The sequence below is a fragment of the Oncorhynchus clarkii genome, chromosome 17, assembly GCF_045791955.1.
Source record: "Oncorhynchus clarkii lewisi isolate Uvic-CL-2024 chromosome 17, UVic_Ocla_1.0, whole genome shotgun sequence".
NCBI lineage: Eukaryota > Metazoa > Chordata > Actinopteri > Salmoniformes > Salmonidae > Oncorhynchus > Oncorhynchus clarkii.
Genome location: NC_092163.1, coordinates 11,552,901 through 11,573,183, shown reverse-complemented (window position 1 = coordinate 11,573,183; position 20,283 = coordinate 11,552,901).

Here is a 20,283-nt window from a genome sequence, read left to right as displayed (position 1 = left end):
AGCCCTGACCTCAATCCTATAGAAAATGTGTGGGCAGAACTGAAAAAGCACGTGCAAGCAAGGAGGCCTGAACAACATGACTCAGTTACACCAGCTCTGTCAGGAGGAATGGGCCAAAATTCACCCAACTTATTGTGGGAAGCTTGTGGAAGGCTACCTGAAACATTTGACCCAAGTTAAACAATTTAAAGGCAATGTTACCAAATACTAATTGAGTGTATGTAAACTTCTGACCCACTGGGAATGTGGTGAAAGAAATAAAAGCTGAAATAAATCATTTTCTCTACTATTATTCTGACATTTCACATTCTTAGAATAAAGTGGTGATCCTAACTGACCTGAAACAGGGATTTTTTACTAGGATTCAATGTCAGGAATTGTGGAAAACTGAGTTTAAATGTATTTGGCTAAGGTGTATGTAAACTTCCAACTTCAACTGTATGTAACTTAATCAGATCTGGGTTCAAATACTACAGTGGCAAGAAAAAGTATGTGAACCCTTTGGAATTACCTCAATTCCTGCATAAATTAGTCATAAAATGTTTTCTAATCTTCATCTTAGTCACATCAATAGACAAACACAGTTTGCTTAAACTAATAACACACAAATTATTGTATTTTTCATGTCTATATTAAAAACGTAATTTAAACATTCACAGTGTAGGTTGAAAAAAGTATTTGAACCCCTAGACTGTTGACTTTTCCAAAAGCTAATTGGATTCAGGAGTCAAACCAAAGTTGATTTGTTTGGAAGGAACACACAACACTATGTGTGGAGAAAAAAAGGCACAGCACACCAACATCAAAACCTCATCCCAACTGTAAAGTAAGGTGAAGGGGACATCATGGTTTGGGGCTGCTTTGCTGCCTCAGGGCCTGGACAGCTTGCTATCATCGAGGGAAAAATTAATTCCCAAGTTTATCAAGACATTTTGCAGGAGAATGTTAGGCTATCTGTCCTCCAATTGAAGCTCAACAGAAGTTGAGAACAGGACAATGACCCAAAACACAAGTAAATCAACAACAGAATGGCTTCAATAAAAGAAAACATGCCTTCTGGAGAGGCCCAGTCAGAGTGCTGACCTCAACCCCATTTAGATGCTGTGGCATGACCTCGAGAGCTGTTCACACCAGACATCCTAAGAATATTGCTGAACTGAAATAGTTTTGTAAAGATTAATGGTCCAAAATTCCTCCTGACCACTGTGCAGGTCTGATCCGCAACTACAGAAAATGTTTGGTTGAGTTTATTGCTGCCAAAGGAGGGTCAACCAGTTATTAAATCCAAAGTTTCACATACTTTTCCCACCCTGCACTGTGAATGTTTACACGGTGTGTTCAATAAAGACATGAAAATGTAGAATTGTTTGCGTTGTTAGTTTAAACAGACTTTGTTTGTCTGTTGTTGTGACTTAGATGAAGATCAGGTCAAAGTGTATGACCAATTTATGCAGAAATCCAGGTTATTCCAAACGGTTCACATACTTTTTAATATTTCAATGAATTGCTCATACATTCGAAGTAAGTATTCTGATCTTTTATTTTAAAAGATAAGTAGTTTAATTTTTGTATGTACTTGGAAATACACTTACATTTTTTGAAAAACTCATACACTCTCATGAATTTACATAAGAATTTGAAAATACTGTCAAATAATACAATTTGGCAGACTATTTGGTTTTTACAAATAACCATTCAAATACAAAAATAAAAGTTATTGTTTTGGGTTGTGTATTTGAAAAAGTGTTTTATATATACCAGACACTCAAATATACTGTACATGTATTTGAACACAGGTCTGCACTTAAATATAGCATTTGCATGAAAATACACAAATGTATTGTAATATTTTGCATTGTATTGTTTCTTTGTGATTGCATTTGGAATCTTCAACTGATATTTTTGCAAATTAAATTCAAGATTCAATGAAATAGTTGATTCAAAAGAGCCAATTCCAAATAGGGGATTAGGGACATTATCTCAAGATTTTAATCAAATGGCCGATATAACAGAGGTTTTGTTGAGTCACTCTTTTCAGGTCCAGTTGCTGCTTGCCTGCTCTCACCTTCCCAACAAATTCTTGGGCCAGAGCTCCTAGTCGGTCCTTGAGCACTTTATAGTCACCACTCCCCCTGTTGATGAAGAGCAGGAGGTGTGCCTTCACCTCAGACTGGAACAGACCCACTGCTGTCTGAGAGGAGAGGATAGTGAGAGAGCTATAGGAAATAGATATCAAAATAGGCATGTGCCAGTACATTAACTGTCTGTAGGTATAGTCTGGTTATATGACTGAACATGACAGGCTAATAATACAAAGATGTGCTGGCAAGATGTAATCATAACAAGGCTGGTATAACTGTTAATAGGTGCTGTTGTATAGAGTAGTGTGTAAGGTGTAGATGAACAGTGCTGTGGTCAGTGACTACCACTTGGTTGTACTCGATGATGTAGCGAAGCTCGTTCATGGTGATAAAGCGAGCAAGGCAGTCCGCCTCCACTTTCTTGGTCTCAGAGAGCTGAAGGTTGTCTTGGTGGTTATCTGCCTGAACACACACACATAAATCACATTTTTCAGTTGATATTTTCTTGTAAATTTGTTGTCGAAGTAGTTGTAACGGGAGTCAAGCAGGTGATTTCTGATGGACAAAGTGAAAGGTGTGGTGTAGTAGTTTACTTTTCTGAAGATGGTGACAGTGTCAGACACGATGCTGAGTTTGGCCAATGCCTCCTTATCGCTGCACAGAGCCACAGGGATATGCTTCACAGACTTAGCTGCCTCCACAAACTCCTTGTAGCCAAAAGTCTCATCTGAGGGAGTCTGAGAGAGAGAGGGAAAGAGATTGCGAGATTGCGAGAAAGAGAGAGAGAGAGAGAGAGAGAGAGAGAGAGAGAGAGAGAGAGAGAGAGAGAGGGAGAGACGGGGGGCAGAGAGAGGGGGCAGACAGAGAGGGAAAGAGAATGTTTGAGTCTATTAACACTCACTACAGTGATATACTATTGAAGTCTGTTTTTGAGATTCAAATTGCCACTTAGCCCAATATTTTGGTCCCTTGTATTTGTCATACAATCATTCTCAAAGAATGTCTTGAAATAATATTTTGGTCCCCAGCAGATACATGGCAGTCCACCATTTACTCTCTCTCTCTCTCTCTCTCTCTCTCTCTCTCTCTCTCTCTCTCTCTCTCTCTCTCTGTCTCTCTCTCTCTCTCTCTCTCTCTCTCTCTCTCTCTCTCTGTCTCTCTCTCTCTCTCTCTCTCTCTCTCTCTCTCTCTCTCTCTCTCTCTCTTTCCATCTCTCTCCTCCATCTCTCTCCTCCATCTCTCTCTCTCTCCTCCACTCCTTTCTCTCTCTCTCTCTCTCTTTCTCCTCCACTCCTTTCTCTCTATCTCGCTCTCTTTCTCCTCCACTCCTTTCTCTCTGCACCACTCCTTCTCTCCACCCTTCACCCACGCTCTGTTTACACTTGTTTACAGCGACCTCCTCTGTGCCAATTCCTCAGATGCATCCTCATTTCCTTGTCCAGCGGCCTGCCGTCCGCCAGCCAGCCATCGTCCCCCGCATGACAGCGATCGTCCCCCGAGTTTGGCCAAAGGGCTCGGGCCGCCACTTGACACTCTGGGACGTCCGCCTACTATCCTCAAGGCAGCGCCAGCTAGTCACTTCATGTGCCAAGTGTGTGGCCAGCCACAGGAAATAGTTTCTCGCCAAACCTGACAGCAGCTGGGACTGTAGCTACGAACAGTCAACAGTGCACAGGAAGGAATGCATGTTTTTTTTTTTTCTCGTCTCAAATCTGAGTTATGGTTTATATCTGGCTGGCCCCATCCGGCTGTACGTTAGTGGTGTAGCGTCTAGCCAACGATGCTAAAAATCTGCGTTATATTTCCCTCCCTCCCCTCCCATCCTGCCCTTCCCACGCTTGTTTCCTGTCTGACCTCAAAGAACCCGATGACGACCACCTCAGAGGCTTCGATGAAGGCCTCGGCTGCAGTGACATCACTCAGGGTTGGGAGGGCGTTGTCTGTAGGGAGAGAGAGAGAACGGTGTGTGGGGGGGGGGGGGGGGGGGTTGATGGAATTAGTTGGACAAGCCCTAACCCAACTACCTACCACCATTCCATCTCTTTGGAAACATGGAGAGGAAAAATCCATCAATCTGTAGAATGACTCTCAGGAAACCAGTCATAGGCTCAATCCCAATGTCAATTTCAGCATACCATTTAGAATGAAGCAATGTATTGGGCATATATATTCTAAGGGGTATACTGGTGTGCATATCGTAACATAGAGGTCAAAAAGATAGAAGAGAATATCACACCATTCAGGAAGGACTTTAAAGAAAAGAAAACAGGAAATAAAGACAAAAAAGACGTCTAGGAAATCTAAAAACATGTACGTGACCAAAGGCAAAGATATTCTCACCTTCAGCTATGACTGAGGCAGCCAGGAGGGAGAGAATCAGAGAGAGCAGCGGTGCCATAACTTTATCGGCAGGCTGTAGACAACGAAGGGCCTCAGAGAAGTTTGTCCGTTTTTGATTCTATGCCGGACGGTTGAGTTTTAGGTTGGAGTCTGTGTCCGTCTGTCCATGTGTCCGTCGTGTCCCTCCTTCCGTCCCTCTGTACCTCAGGGTCTGCCACACGGCCGTTTCCTCGTGCTGCTGATTGGTGCCTGAATGAGAAGCTGACATGTGTTATTGATAGGTTAAGTTCAGCGAGTGTTGTCACTGTGTCAGTTCATGAGTGTGGCTGGGTGGGTGGGCGGGCATACACACGCGTATGACTAAGAATGTACCTTCTAACCTAAGGATACACATGCAAAATGTTTTTGTTTTTTTACTTCAGAATCTCAATATGAAAAAATCCCAAGCAGTCAAATCTGACACATATTTTCAGCCCATACAGACACCTCACTCAACAAGGATGTATATCTCTAGTATAATCCAGATTGTTCGGTACATAAATATCTGTAGTATCTAAATGGTCTAGTCAATTTGAAGTGGGCATATATTTTCGTTATCCATTTTTCCCTACTAATTCTGTAATGTCCTGCTGTTCACCTAAATGACAGCGTTATTTTTCTGACAGAGCAATGCCACTTTATAGGAATTCGATTTGAATGCATGAGTGCATGCCGTTCAATCTAATGCAGGGTTGGATGTGGCCCTCCCTCCTGTGGTGACTTGGCCACACTGCACTCTGAATCAGCAGGGTGTGTATACCTACCGATGACACTGGTCTGGCCATAGTGGTGGCACGCAACAGGCAGCTGTTTGGTCTGACTGACCCTAGATAATAAGCCAACCAGCTATTTTAGTATCCAATGGACACGCAACAAACCAAACATTTTGTAACATGTTTATCTTTGGAAGATGTATTAATGAAGCAGGAGAAGTATTTTAGATTGTTGAATGTGTAGTATGATTTATTTATTTCAAATAAAGTTTCAATTAAAAGCAATTTGAGAGGAAATGTGTGCTGAAAATATGAGAATTTGTTTAAGGTGTATAGATTTTCTGTATTATAGAGTCTGAGTACGCAAACTACCCAAAGTACAGTACACTATGTGCCATTTAAAAATGAACCAACGAGCGGCTTAAAGGAATACTCCATTCAGAAATGATCTTTTGGTATTTTTCACATTAGTCCACTGTTGAACTAACTTGCATAACACATCCTCATGATGATGTGGCAAGTTACAAATATCTTTTTGAAAGTCCTATGTCTTGAAAATGTGATCGCTGACATTCAAAGCCTTTTGGGACTAATGAAAAAAATACCAACATTCCGTTTTTTGAGGAGATTATTCCATTAAAATGAAAGCAGTTCCTACATTTGAAAAGATTGCCCTCTAATACCAGAGTCACCTGTGTCACAGTCCTGCTAGATGATTCATAAACAGCTTGTAACCAGCTTAAGACTTGTCAGAGCGAGGGCAATTTGCCAGGTGTGGACTGTCCTCAATCTAAAGGGAATCCTCCTTGGTTAGCGTAACCCAGGGTCCCTGGGACATCCCTACCCTAAACCCTAACCTTAACCACAACTTTCCTTAACCATAACCATAGCCTTAACCATTTTGTATGTCAACTTCTGTGTGGTAGGGATATACGGAAGATCCCGAATAGCAAGGACCAATCCTCCTTAGTGATGAGTTGTGGGACATCCCTATCAGCAGTGACCCTGTAGAGTGCTCACAACTAGATATGATTTTATCATATTTTTACTTGTTTATAATATTGTAAAACAATTTAACTGTATAATTAACATGTACTCAAAAAAAAAATTGAAAAACAAATATATCTACATATAGCGTACCAGTCAAAAGTTTAGATACACCTACTCATTCAAGGACTTTTTTTATTTTTAATTTTACTATTTTGTACATTGTAAAATAATAGCAAAGGCATCAAAACTATGAAATAACACTTATAGAATCATGTAGTAACCAAAAAAGTGTTAAACAAAAAGAAAACAAACTCAACATCAAGTCTCTATGGTAAGGTGTCTCTATGGTCATTGTTGTTCCTTGAAAATAAAAATGGGAGTTAATTTCATATTATCCACGACTCTAGCGTGTGTTGCTTGCCACATTCCAAGTGCTTCATGTCCCTCTTACATACTGTAACTTCCTGTATCTACACTACAGTATAGTAAACATGTAGGTATAATCTGTTGGTTGTGCAATACCTTGCATTGTCAACTGAATGATGAAAGTTGATGATGTTAAGTATCGTGATATGTGTCAATGTTGGCTTAGCTCTCTTTGGCGATGTGAACTTGTGAATTTAAAAGATCCCTCAATATGCTCTAGTTATATCTCATATCGGGTCTCAAGCAGACACTTTTTTGTTTCATCCTCTCTCCAATCAATACAGGAGAAAGTTACATACACATATCCCATGTTTCTGAACAAGTGTTTAATATCAGATAATAACTAACCTGGTGAATAAGGGCTGAAACGTCACCAATAAAAACCTCATGAGAGCATAGATTGCAGTGTTCTAAGTTTACATTTACCTTTTGTCTCTTTCTAACCACCTCAATGTCTGCAATGTACGCATGGGGCTCCCGAGTGGCGCAGCGGTCTAAGGCACTGCATCTCAGTGCTAGAGGCGTCACTACAGACCCTGGTTCGACTCCAGGCTGTATCACAACTGGCTGTCCCATAGGGCGGTGTACAATTGGCCCACTGTTGTCCGGGTTAGGGTTTGGCCGGTGTAGGCCGTCATTGTAAATAAGAATTTGTTCTTGACTGCCTAGTTAAATTAAAAAATAAATACATGTGAATCTACTGTATGTTGGCCTGTACGTGTATATTATTGTGTATATTATTAACATAGTATTAGTGACAGTAAGGCTTCTTAAGAGCTAAACTCATGAGAGCCTCAAAACGTATGTTGTGTCTCTACTCCACTCAGACGGTCTCCACTCTCTTTGGCATATCTCTGTATGAGCTCATATGTATGTACAGTATCTATATGTATCATAGCTGCATGATCTCATATGTATGCACAATATCTATGTATCCATAGCTGCATGATCTCATATGTATGCACAGTATCTATATGTATCTATGTATCCATAGCTACATCATCTCATATGTGTGCACAGTATCTATATGTATCTATGTATCCATAGCTGCATGATCTCATATGTATGCACAGTATCTATATGTATCTATGCATCCATAGCTGCATGATCTCATGTGTATGCACAGTATCTATATGTTATGTATCTATATATCCATAGGTGCATGATATCCTTCCCCCAACTGTTGTGACCTCGAACTCCAATTCATCAATGTTTTCCTCAGACTTAACACACTCATTGTTACATGTTTCTGACATACTCTACTCCACTTAGCTGATCTCCTCCTCTCTTATTCCCACTTTTTCACTCCTCCTGATCTCCTCCTCTCTTATTCCCACTTTTTCACTCCTCCTTTTGCCTCTGATGTGATTTCACAGTCTAGTGAATCAAAAGGTTTCCTTCCACTACAGTCCCAGAGTAATCTCTAGCTTTTGGAAACAAATGCTTTGTTAAAAAGACTAATTACATGTAAGGCCTTTGCTGTAAACTGGCCCGGGTGTTTTAAAAAATGTTGTAAAATCTTAACACTGAAATACTGCCAAAAACATTTGGAATGAGAAGAGGAAAACGAGAGAGTTGGAGTGGAGGGAAGACAGAGACAAATGAATGTTCAAATTCGTGCATCTTCTGATTTTCTTGTCTGGGAGAGAAAGAGAGAAGGATGAGAAAAGTGAAAGATGATTCATGGTGACTGAGTTTTTCATTTATAAACACCTGTAATCTGAGAAAGAGATGATGACTGGACAGATAGATGGATGGGTGATGAAAGAGGCACACGTGAGAGCATTAATATGGCTTTATCACTGATACTCTGAGAGAGTTAATACTACACACAGGCTCGGGTGTTCAGTCCCAAGGTAGGTTAAGCATCTCAACAGGCAGAGATGAATCCAGAAGGTGATGATGGGTAAACACACCTGACAACAACCAGGTATAACGTGAGATGATGGTGATGGGTAAACACACCTGACAACAACCAGGTATAACGTGAGATGATGGTGATGGGTAAACACACCTGACAACAACCAGGTATAACGTGAGATGATGGTGATGGCACATCCGCCGCGTATTTATATGTTTTGAAGCTCTCTACTTGTCAGTTCCAAACGGGACTGATTATTTGTATTTTTATCCTTAACATGGAAGATAGAATTCAAAGCAAGCAGTGCACTGGAATGACATTCAGATTTACTGGAATGGCATTCACTCTCATGGGATGGGTGGCCAAAAATAACTAACTTAAAGCCACACCCCCAATAAGCCACAAATATGATCGCATTGAGGCATATGTCACTGTGCTTCTATGGCAGTAAGCACCATGCCACTGCAAACAAGACAGTTCATAATCCATTGTCTTTATCACAGTCGACACAGCTATATTTTAGCTTTCATTTACTTTAAGAATGCAACATTTTCATCTCTACCTCATGGAAAAATGTGTAGAATTGCAGGATGTTAGCTGTGACACGTCTGCCTTTAACACTATGACATGGGGATACAAATTTAACAAACATAGTTACGTCACAATCATTTATTAGCCATATGTGTAAAGTACAAGCAGCATAATACCCTGCATCCCACTGCTGGCTTGCCTCTGAAGCTAAGCAGGGTCAGTTCAGGACCCGATTTCCCAATAGCGTTGGAATTTAGGCTTTACCTACCTCTTTCCTGCAATGGCCGAAGATGTAACATAAATTTCCCAAAACACTACGTAGAGAGAGCGTTCGATAAGCGTGTCAATGAGTCATGTGTCGATACTGATAGGATAGCTTTCTCCATTCAAATCTTACCTTAAAGCTGCAATATGTAACTTTTTAGAAATCGGTAAATATGTTCTATGTGCGCTATTTCTATGCTTCCCATTCTTAAGTTTAGTTTTTGTGTCTTTTACTTTCGGCTTTGTTCACCTGCTTCAAACAGCTGAAAATATAATATTTTTGGTTATGGAAAATGTATTTCACAGCGGTTTAGATGGTACAATGATTCTCTAGACAATGACTGTTTCTTTTGTCAGTTAAAATGAAATTAGGCAAACTATTAGAATTTTAGCAACCAGGAAATGGCGGAGCAATTTTTGCATATTGCACCCTTAACATTAGAATTATTCCACAATACTGACAATGGATCAGCTCCTAGAAAGACACAGTATTACCACCTATGGCTGCAAAGATTGAGGGGACTTATTCTAATACTTACCCTATAATAATGCACTAAATCAAGATTTGGGACATCATTGTGCTCATGTTAGGCTACACGAGTGGTGCAGCGGTCTAAGGCACTGCATCTCAGTGCTAGAGGCGTCACTACAGACACCCTGGTTCAAATCCAGGCTGTATCACAACCGACCCTGATTGGGAGTCTCATGGGGCGGCGCACAATTGGTTCAGTGCTGTCTGGGTTTGGGCAGTGTAGGCCGTTATTGTAAATAAGAATTTGTTCTTGACTGCCTAGTTAAATTAAAAAATAAATACATGTGAATCTACTGTATGTTGGCCTGTACGTGTATATTATTGTGTATATTATTAACATAGTATTAGTGACAGTAAGGCTTCTTAAGAGCTAAACTCATGAGAGCCTCAAAACGTATGTTGTGTCTCTACTCCACTCAGACGGTCTCCACTCTCTTTGGCATATCTCTGTATGAGCTCATATGTATGTACAGTATCTATATGTATCATAGCTGCATGATCTCATATGTATGCACAATATCTATGTATCCATAGCTGCATGATCTCATATGTATGCACAGTATCTATATGTATCTATGTATCCATAGCTACATCATCTCATATGTGTGCACAGTATCTATATGTATCTATGTATCCATGCTACACATTGGTGGTGGAAGAGGTGAGTTTCCCCCCTTGCTATGTACAGCGCTTTGAGGAGTGAGCATCTACTGTCGGTGGATCCAAGGCGCTATATAAACGCGATCAATCATTATTATTATTACTGTTATTATTAGAAGTTACAATGAGTGTACAATACAACAACAACAAAACTTCCATGTATCTTATCCATTGATGATGTAAATTCATTCATGATGAAGGTTAATTCTACACTCAGTAACTTGTATAAAAAGCTTTTTAAACTCAATTTACTGTCATTACTGCATTTCCCTGGTGTTATCTCTGAAGTCATCACAATTTGTTTGAGGTAAAAGCTGATCTATAGATTACAAAGCCTCACCGTCTTCTGAGTTATTAACAGGCAAAGACAAATTTACGTCCCAAATGCTACCCTATTCCCTACATAGTGCAGTACTTTTGATCAGACCACCGGGTTCTATTCAAAGGGAAGGCACTACGTAGGGAATAGGGTGCCGTTTGGGACTCAAGCAGAGCCTACCAGAAGAAAGACAAAGGAAAGGGGGATATCAAATGGAGGCAGCCAATCTTGGCTCAGGATTACGAAAGAGGGAGGAGCAGGGAATTAATCCAGGTTAGGGCAAGAGTTAAATCTGTCTAAACGTTCTGCCTAAACAGAAGTTATATAACATTTAACCCACTGGTGCTGGAGGACTTCTGTACTGAACACCATTGGTGTTGGCAGACTCACTCCACGCCCATGTGGTACAGATGTTTACCTTGACAGAGTTGACCTTGTGTCTTTATTGACCTTTTATTTCAGTATTTGCACTGTCTCTATGCACACTCTCAGGGCCCTACACACTCGCACACACTGTCACTATGCACACTCTCAGGGCCCTACACACTCGCACACACTGTCACTCCAACACACACACAAACGCTCACTCCATCATTTGCTCACTCACACATAATATGCACATACATTTAAACTGACTCTACACACTAGCACACACCCTCACATACAAGCTGCTGCTACTCTGTTAATCTAATATCCTGTTGCCTAGTCACCTTACCCCTATCCATATCTACCTCCATCACTCCAGTATCCCTGCATTTGTAAATATGGTATTGGAATTGAGTTCTAAATATTTGCTGTATATACAGTACCAGTTAAAAGTTTGGACACACCTACTCATTAAAGGGTTTTTCTTTATTTGTACTGTTTTCTACATTGTAGAATAATAGTGAAGACATCAAAACTATGAAATAGCAAATATGGAATCATGTAGTAACCAAACAAGTGTTACATATATATTTTAGATTTGAGTTTCTTCAAAGTAGCCACCCTTTGCCTTTATGACAGCTTTGCACACTCTTGGCACTCTCAACCAGCTGGATGAGTAGATTTTTGCATTCCAGGTGACTACCTCCAGCTTCATGAGGTAGTCACCTGGAATGCATTTCAATTAACAGGTGTGCCTTGTTAAAAGTTAATATGTGGAATTTATTTCCTTCTTAATGCATTTGAGCCAATCAGTTGTGTTGTGATAAGGTAGGGGTGGTAAGATAGCCCTATTTGGTAGTTGCAAAAACCATCAAGCGCAATGATGAAACTGGCTCTCATGAGGACAGTCACAGGAAAGGAAGACCCAGAGTTACCTCTGCTGCAGAGAATAAGTTCATTAGAGTTCCCAGCCTCAGAAATTGCAGCCCAAATAAATGCTTCACAGAGTTCAAGTAACACACACATCTCAATATCAATTGTTCAGAGGAGACTCCGTGAATCAGGCCTTCATGGTCAAATTGCTGCAAAGAAATCACTACTAAAGGACATCAATAATAAGAAAAGACTTGCTTGGGCCAAAAAACACGAGCAATGGACATTAGACCGGTGGAAATCTGTCCTTTGGTCTGATGAGTCCAAATTTGAGATTTTTGGTTCCAACCGCTGCGTCTTTGTGAGACGCAGAGTAGGTGAACAGATGATTTCCGTATGTGTGGTTCCCACCGTGAAGCATGGAGGAGGAGGTGTGATGGTGTGGGCGTGCTAAGCTGGGGACACTGTCGGTGATTTATTTAGAATTCAAGGCACACTTAACCAGCATTGCTACCACAGCGTTCGGCAGTGATACGCCATCCCATCTGGTTTGGGCTTAGTGGGACTATCATTTGTTTTTCAACAGGACAATGGCCCAACACACCTCCAGGCTGTGTAAGGTAAATTACATTTTAATGGCATAGAACCGAGGCTCTGCATCTGTCCTCGTGCTCCTAGACCTTAGTGCTGCTTTTGATACCATCGATCACCACATTCTTTTGGAGAGATTGGAAACCCAAATTGATCTACACGGACAAGTTCTGGCCTGGTTTAGATCTTATCTGTCGGAAAGATATCAGTTTGTCTCTGTGAATGGTTTGTCCTCTGACAAATCAACTGTAAATTTTGGTGTTCCTCAAGGTTCCGTTTTAGGACCACTATTGTTTTCACTATATATTTTACCTCTTGGGGATGTTATTCGAAAACATAATGTTAACTTTCACTGCTATGCAGATGACACACAGCTGTACATTTCAATGAAACATGGTGAAGCCCCAAAATTGCCCTTGCTAGAAGAATGTGTTTCAGACATAAGGAAGTGGATGGCTGCAAACGTTCTACTTTTAAACTCGGACAAAACAGAGATGCTTGTTCTAGGTCCCAAGAAACAAAGAGATCTTCTGTTGAATCTGACAATTAATCTTAATGGTTGTACAGTCGTCTCAAATAAAACTGTGAAGGACCTCGGCGTTACTCTGGACCCTGATCTCTCTTTTGAAGAACATATCAAGACCATTTCAAGGACAGCTTTTTTCCATCTACGTAACATTGCAAAAATCAGAAACTTTCTGTCCAAAAATGATGCAGAAAAATGAATCCATGCTTTTGTTACTTCTAGGTTAGACTACTGCAATGCTCTACTTTCCGGCTACCCGGATAGAGCACTAAATAAACTTCAGTTAGTGCTAAATACGGCTGCTAGAATCCTGACTAGAACCAAAAAATTTGATCATATAACTCCAGTGCTAGCCTCTCTACACTGGCTTCCTGTCAAAGCAAGGGCTGATTTCAAGGTTTTACTGCTAACCTACAAAGCATTACATGGGCTTGCTCCTACCTATCTCTCTGATTTGGTCCTGCCGTACATACCTACACGTACGCTACGGTCACAAGACGCAGGCCTCCTAATTGTCCCTAGAATTTCTAAGCAAACAGCTGGAGGCAGGGCTTTCTCCTATAGAGCTCAATTTTTATGGAACGGTATGCCTACCCATGTCAGAGACGCAAACTCTGTCTCAACCTTTAAGTCTCTACTGAAGACTCATCTCTTCAGTGGGTCATATGATTGAGTGTAGTCTGGCCCAGGAGTGGGAGGGTGAACGGAAAGGCTCTGGAGCAACGAACCGCCCTTGCTGTCTCTGCCTGGCCGGTTCCCCTCTTTCCACTGGGATTCTCTGCCTCTAACCCTATTACAGGGGCTGAGTCACTGGCTTACTGGGGCTCTCTCATGCCGTCCCTGGAGGGGGTGCGTCACCTGAGTGGGTTGATTCACTGATATGGTCATCCTGTCTGGGTTGGCGCCCCTCCCCCCCCCCCCCCCCTCCTATGCTCTCTCTAATTCTCTCTTTCTTTCTCTCTCTCGGAGGACCTGAGCCCTAGGACCATGCCCCGGGAATACCTGACATGATGACTCCTTGCTGTCCCCAGTCCACCTGACTGTGCTGCTGCTCCAGTTTCAACTGTTCTGCCTTATTATTATTCGACCATGCTGGTCATTTATGAACATTTGAACATCTTGACCATGTTCTATTATAATCTCCACCCGGCACAGCCAGAAGAGGACTGGCCACCCCACATAGCCTGGTTCCTCTCTAGGTTTCTTCCTAGGTTTTGGCCTTTCTAGGGAGTTTTTCCTAGCCACCGTGCATCTACACCTGCATTGCTTGCTGTTTGGGGTTTTAGGCTGGGTTTCTGTACAGCACTTTGAGATATCAGCTGATGTACGAAGGGCTATATAAATACATTTGATTTGATTTGATTTAAGGGCTATTTGACCTAGAAGGGGAGTGATGGAGTGCTTACTTAGTGTTTTTCATATTTCTTATTACTATTATTTTTTGGTAATACATTGTTATTAATTATTGCATTGTTGGGCTTTGAGTTTGCAAGAAAGACATTTCAATGTACTTGTGCATGTAACATTAAAACTTAAAAGTTGTAAAGTCTGCTTCCAACTCTCACCCTCAAACACGTAGATCCCCTGAACACACTTTCCAGACCACTTTCCGGCTCACACTCTCCAACACCTAGATCCCCTGAATGCAGCTCACTCTCTAGATCCCAATCACCTGAATTCTAATCACCTGTTCACACACCTGTATGTCATTATCACACACTATTTAGTTCAGTTCTTTGCACCCCATCACTGTGAGTTATTGTTGGTTTTGTGACACATGTCTTTTGGAGCGCTGTTGCTTGTGATTTTTGCCTATTTTTGCCTATGATTTCCTGTTATCTACCTATTGCCTGATTTCCTGTTATCTACCTATTGCCTGATCTCCCGGACTACATTACTAGCCTTTTCCCTGCCTGGACTGTTGCCCTTTTGGACCCAGTGTATGACCTTCTGCCTGCCCCTGGACCCAGTTACCTGCCTCCTCCTGTGGTCCATTGCAATAAACACCTGCTGCGCCCCACGTTTGAAACCAGCTCTCTGTCTCCCATTGTGTTCATTACAGATGTAGGACCTTAATTTGAGCCAGTTTGCTACAGCAGGAAAACAATCCTGCAGCAACAGGAAATGTGAATTATTATGTGGATTATAATTTATGGACATTTTTGTATGGGTTGATGGAATTTTCAAAAGGGAAAATCAAGTCTGAAATGTCAGTGGATTCTTTTGTATTTATTCCCTACATTGCAGGAAAGTTCTAATTAAGATCCTACATCTGTAAAGCTAGTCCCGAGAACCAGGGAGTCATTGATTTCCACAACAAAGGCATCAGTCTACATGGAGATTGTGCAGACAATATTATATAAGACATTTGAAGACACCCTTCAATGAATAAATTCCATTGAGTTGCTATGGGCAGGTTGCTGAGAATGTATCTGTTTTGTTACATTGCATTACAACAACGACGGCAAGAACAAGTAAAGACCATAAACAAACTGACCACAAAGTTGGTTGTCTAACACATATACAGAGCATTCGGAAAGTATTCAGACCCCTTAGATTTTTCCATATTATGTTACGTTCCAGCCTTATTCTAAAATTGATTCAAATGTTTTTTTTCATTAATCTACAAATAATACCTCATAATAACAAACAAAATATCTTATTTCATAAGTATTCAGACCCTTTATTCAGGACTTTGTTGAAGCACCTTCAGCAGAAAATACAGCCTCAAGTCTTCTTGGGTATGATGCTACAAGCTTGGCACACCTGTAAGCTCTGTCAGGTTGGATGGGGAGTGTCGCTGCACAGCCATTTACAGGTCTCTCCAGAGATGTTCCATCAGGTTCAAGTACGGGCTCTGGCTGTGCCACTCAAGGACATTCAGAGACTTGTCCTGAAGCCACTCCTGTGTTGTCTTGGCCGTGTTCTTAGGTTCGTTGTCCTGTTGGAAGGTGAACCTTTGCCCCAGTCGGAGGTCCTGAGCGCTCTGGATCAGCTTTTCATCAAGGATCTCTCTGTACTTTGCTCCATTCATCTTTCCCTTGATCCTGACTAGTCTTCCAGTCCCTGAAAAACACCCCCACAGCATGATGCTTCCACCACCATGCTTCACGGTAGGGATGGTGCCAGCTTTCCTCCAGACGTGATGCTTGGCTTTCAGGCCAAAGGGTTCAATCTTGGTTTGATCAGACCAGAGAATCTTGTTTCTCATGGTCTAAGAGTCCTTTAGGGGCCTTTTGGCAAAATTCAAGCGGACTGTCATGTGCATTTCACTGAGGAGTAGCTTCCATATGGCCACTACCATAAAGGCCTGATTTGTGGAGTGCTGCAGAGATGGTTGTCCTTCTGGAAGGTTCTTCCATCTCCACAGAGAAACTCTGGAGCCTTGTCAGAGTGACCATCGGGTTCTTGGTCACCTCCCTGACCAAGGCCTTTCTCCCCCAATTTCTCAGTTTGGCCAGGTGGCCAGCGCTAGAAAGAGTCTTGGTGGTTCCAAACTTCTTCCATTTAAGAATGATGGAAGCCACTTTGTTCTTGGGGACCTTCAATGAGGCAGACATTTTTTGGTACCCTTCCCCAGATCAATCCTATCTCGGAGCTCAACAGATAATTCCTTTGACCTAATGGGCATGGCTTGGTTTTTGCTCTGACATGCATGTCAACTGTGGGACCTTATATAGACAGGTGTATGCCTTTCCAAATCATGTCCAATCAATTGAATTTATCACAGGTAGACTCCAATCAAGTTGTATAAACATCTCAAGGATGATCAATGGAAACAGGATGCACCCAAGCTCAATTTCGAGTCTCATAGCAAAGGGTCTGAATACTCATGTAAATAAGGTAAAACCTGCTTTCGTCATTTTGGGGTTCTGTTTGTAGATTGATGAGGAAAAATAATAATGTAATCAATTTTAGAATAAGGTTGTAACGTAACAAAATGTGGAAAAAGTGAAGGGGTCTGAATACTTTCTGAATGCATTGCATACTTAAGAGAGAGAATGAAATAAATAACATGGGATGATTTCTTTGTTTAACCTCAGAAGACACCCTCTGAAATCATTATTTCAGCGGAAGATGGTGGGAACATTGAACAAAAACCTCTGAATTTCAACTTAGGTTTCCCATGAAAAATGATTTGAATTTGAAAACGAATCACCAAAAAGTGGAGAGTCCAAAACACATAATAGAACAAGGACTATGTTCACAGGGCAGCTGGGTTAGGTTCAATTCATGGGTCAATTCATAGTAAGGCTCACGCAAACACAGATCCTTAGTATGAGTTGCCCATCATTTTAAACATTTACACCCAGATTTCCTTAGCGTTTGAACCAGTTTTTTTCAAAAGGGGAATTCAACATTGAGGAATAAACAAAAAGGTCAAATGAAGTTGGAATAAATTATAAAACACGAATGGCTCTATTCAATCTGTGTCATGGCAGTGCAGCATTACAGCGTGAATGAAATTAGCGGGGACTGCATTCACAGTAAAATCTGAATATGTCAGCTCAATCGGAAATGACTTTTACATTTCTATCACACAATCGGTAACACTTCAGTGAGACAGATTGAATAGAGCCCAAGTGTAAATCGTACATAAAGTTTGTTTTAGATTCGTTTTTTGGTTGCAAACACTTAGTTAAACTGGGCCTTAATAAGACCACAAAAGCTCTTCTCTTAGTATCTCTGCAGTTAACACAATTAGCCCTTGCAACAACTACAGGCCACTGATACACTACCCTCTCACCCCTACTAAAACAGTCCCTCTCTCCCTATAAATACCAACCTAAAGCTTACTTTACATCAGGGTTACCAATGTGTGTTCATCCATTCAATTACACAACAGCCTACACATGCCAAGACATTATACACTGCTGTACATACTCAAAGTGGCCGGTGCCATGTGTAAGCCTATTACAGGGCCTTAACTCTGCAGGAACGTAGCCCACAGTGGATATACATATACACTGCATCCAAAATGGCACCTTTTTCATTACCCATAGGGATCTGGTCAAAAGTAGTGCACAATGTAGGGAATAGGGTGCCATTTGGGACTCGCTACATGCTCTGGATGTTATGTCAGGCCAGCTAGCAGCATGGGACGGGCTGGTGGCCAGTAAACACCCAGTAGGATACACAGTACACACGGTCATGCATTGGCCACTGGGTTTACCTCCAGTTTACCTGCAGAGATTAACTCTGACCTCTGGGACAGAGTGCGCTAGCGACAGTGCAAAGGTCAGAGGGGATTAAGTCAGAGGTGTATAAAAGGGGAGGACAGTCGGAGAGGAGGAAGAGAGATACAGCAGGATCTCAGTAGGATCAACCCAACTCCGGAGAACTGTTCACTACAGACTGCAAAGACAGGTAGGATGAAACTGCAGCGTCCTGTTACGCTCAGCTCTGAGCATTAGTTACCTTTATTGCATGCCCTGTAAGGGTCATTTGACGTCAATGCCTTAGACAATTGCAGAAAACATTTTAAAGTGTAGAGAATTCACTGGAAATATTGTACTGTTTCCATGTAGTTGTCTTGTTGAGATTGTGCTCCATTGCTGATGGTCATTGACTGGGTAGCGTTCAATGCACTTGCTTTAGTGCTGGCTCTGGAGAAGGACCTTTGTGGACTTCACAGGAGATTGGTGTCACCTTAATTGTCACCTTAATTGGGGAGGACGGGCTCATAGTTGGAACGGAATAAATGAAATATCAAACTCATCAAACACATGGTTCTCATGTGTTTGATACCATTCCCGTCACTCCATTCCAGCCATTATTATGAGCCATCCTCCCCTCAACAGCCTCTTGTGGTAGACTTGTGTGCTGTAGACTTGAGACAGCTCACACAACTGACTCTTGAGGATGAGAGCAGAGTCTAATAGAGAGGCTGGAGCTTTTCATTCAACACACTGATAGATTGGGAATTGAATTGTGCTGGAGGACACTAGGGGGAGACCAGTAGACAATACCAGGACACTAGGAGGAGACCAGCAGACCAATAGGCAATACCAGGACACTAGGAGGAGACCAGCAGACCAATCATCAATACCAGGACACTAGGAGGAGACAAGCAGACCAATAGGCAATACCAGGACACTAGGAGGAGACCAGTAGACCAATAGGCAATACCAGGACACTAGGAGGAGACCAGCAGACCAATAGGCAATACCAGGACACTAGGAGGAGACCAGCAGACCAATCATCAATACCAGGACACTAGGAGAAGACAAGCAGACCAATAGGCAATACCAGGACACTAGGAGGAGACCAGTAGACCAATAGGCAATACCAGGACACTAGGAGGAGACCAGCAGACCAATCATCAATACCACGACACTAGGAGGAGACCAGCAGACCAATAGGCAATACCAGGACACTAGGAGGAGACCAGCAGACCAATCATCAATACCAGGACACTAGGAGGAGACAAGCAGACCAATAGGCAATACCAGGACACTAGGAGGAGACCAGTAGACCAATAGGCAATACCAGGACACTAGGAGGAGACCAGCAGACCAATAGGCAATACCAGGACACTAGGAGGAGACCAGCAGACCAATCATCAATACCAGGATACTAGGAGGAGACAAGCAGACCAATAGGCAATACCAGGACACTAGGAGGAGACCAGTAGACCAATAGGCAGTACCAGGACACTAGGAGGAGACCAGCAGATCAATAGACAATACCAGGACACTAGGAGGTCAGCAGACAAATAGGCAATACCAGGACACTATATAAGGAACACATGCAGATCAGTAGAGCAGCTATGGAATGTGATGTAGGAGAGATGTTGATTGGCTGTTGACTTGACAACATAATGTCATTCACCTGTACAGGATGCATGTCTAGAGTGGTGGAATAAAACGTGTTTGGGTGCAGAGTATTGCTTGCATGGACAATGAACTCTCAAAAACATCTGTGTGCAATGTATTCTACTGTAGAAATAAACATTGTATAGAGTGCAGTTGAAATGGAAGACTGGGATAGGCTACTACTGGTTTCAAAGGTCTCAAAGAACCTTCTAGTTACACAATGTTCTGGTTGAAGTGACCTCAGCCGAACTACAGATTGTAACGCTAACAAGTAGCTTTGGTACTATTTTGGCCTTGGTTAGTACAGTACTATTTTGGCCTTGGTGCCAGATCTAATCTGGTATGATTGGATCAAC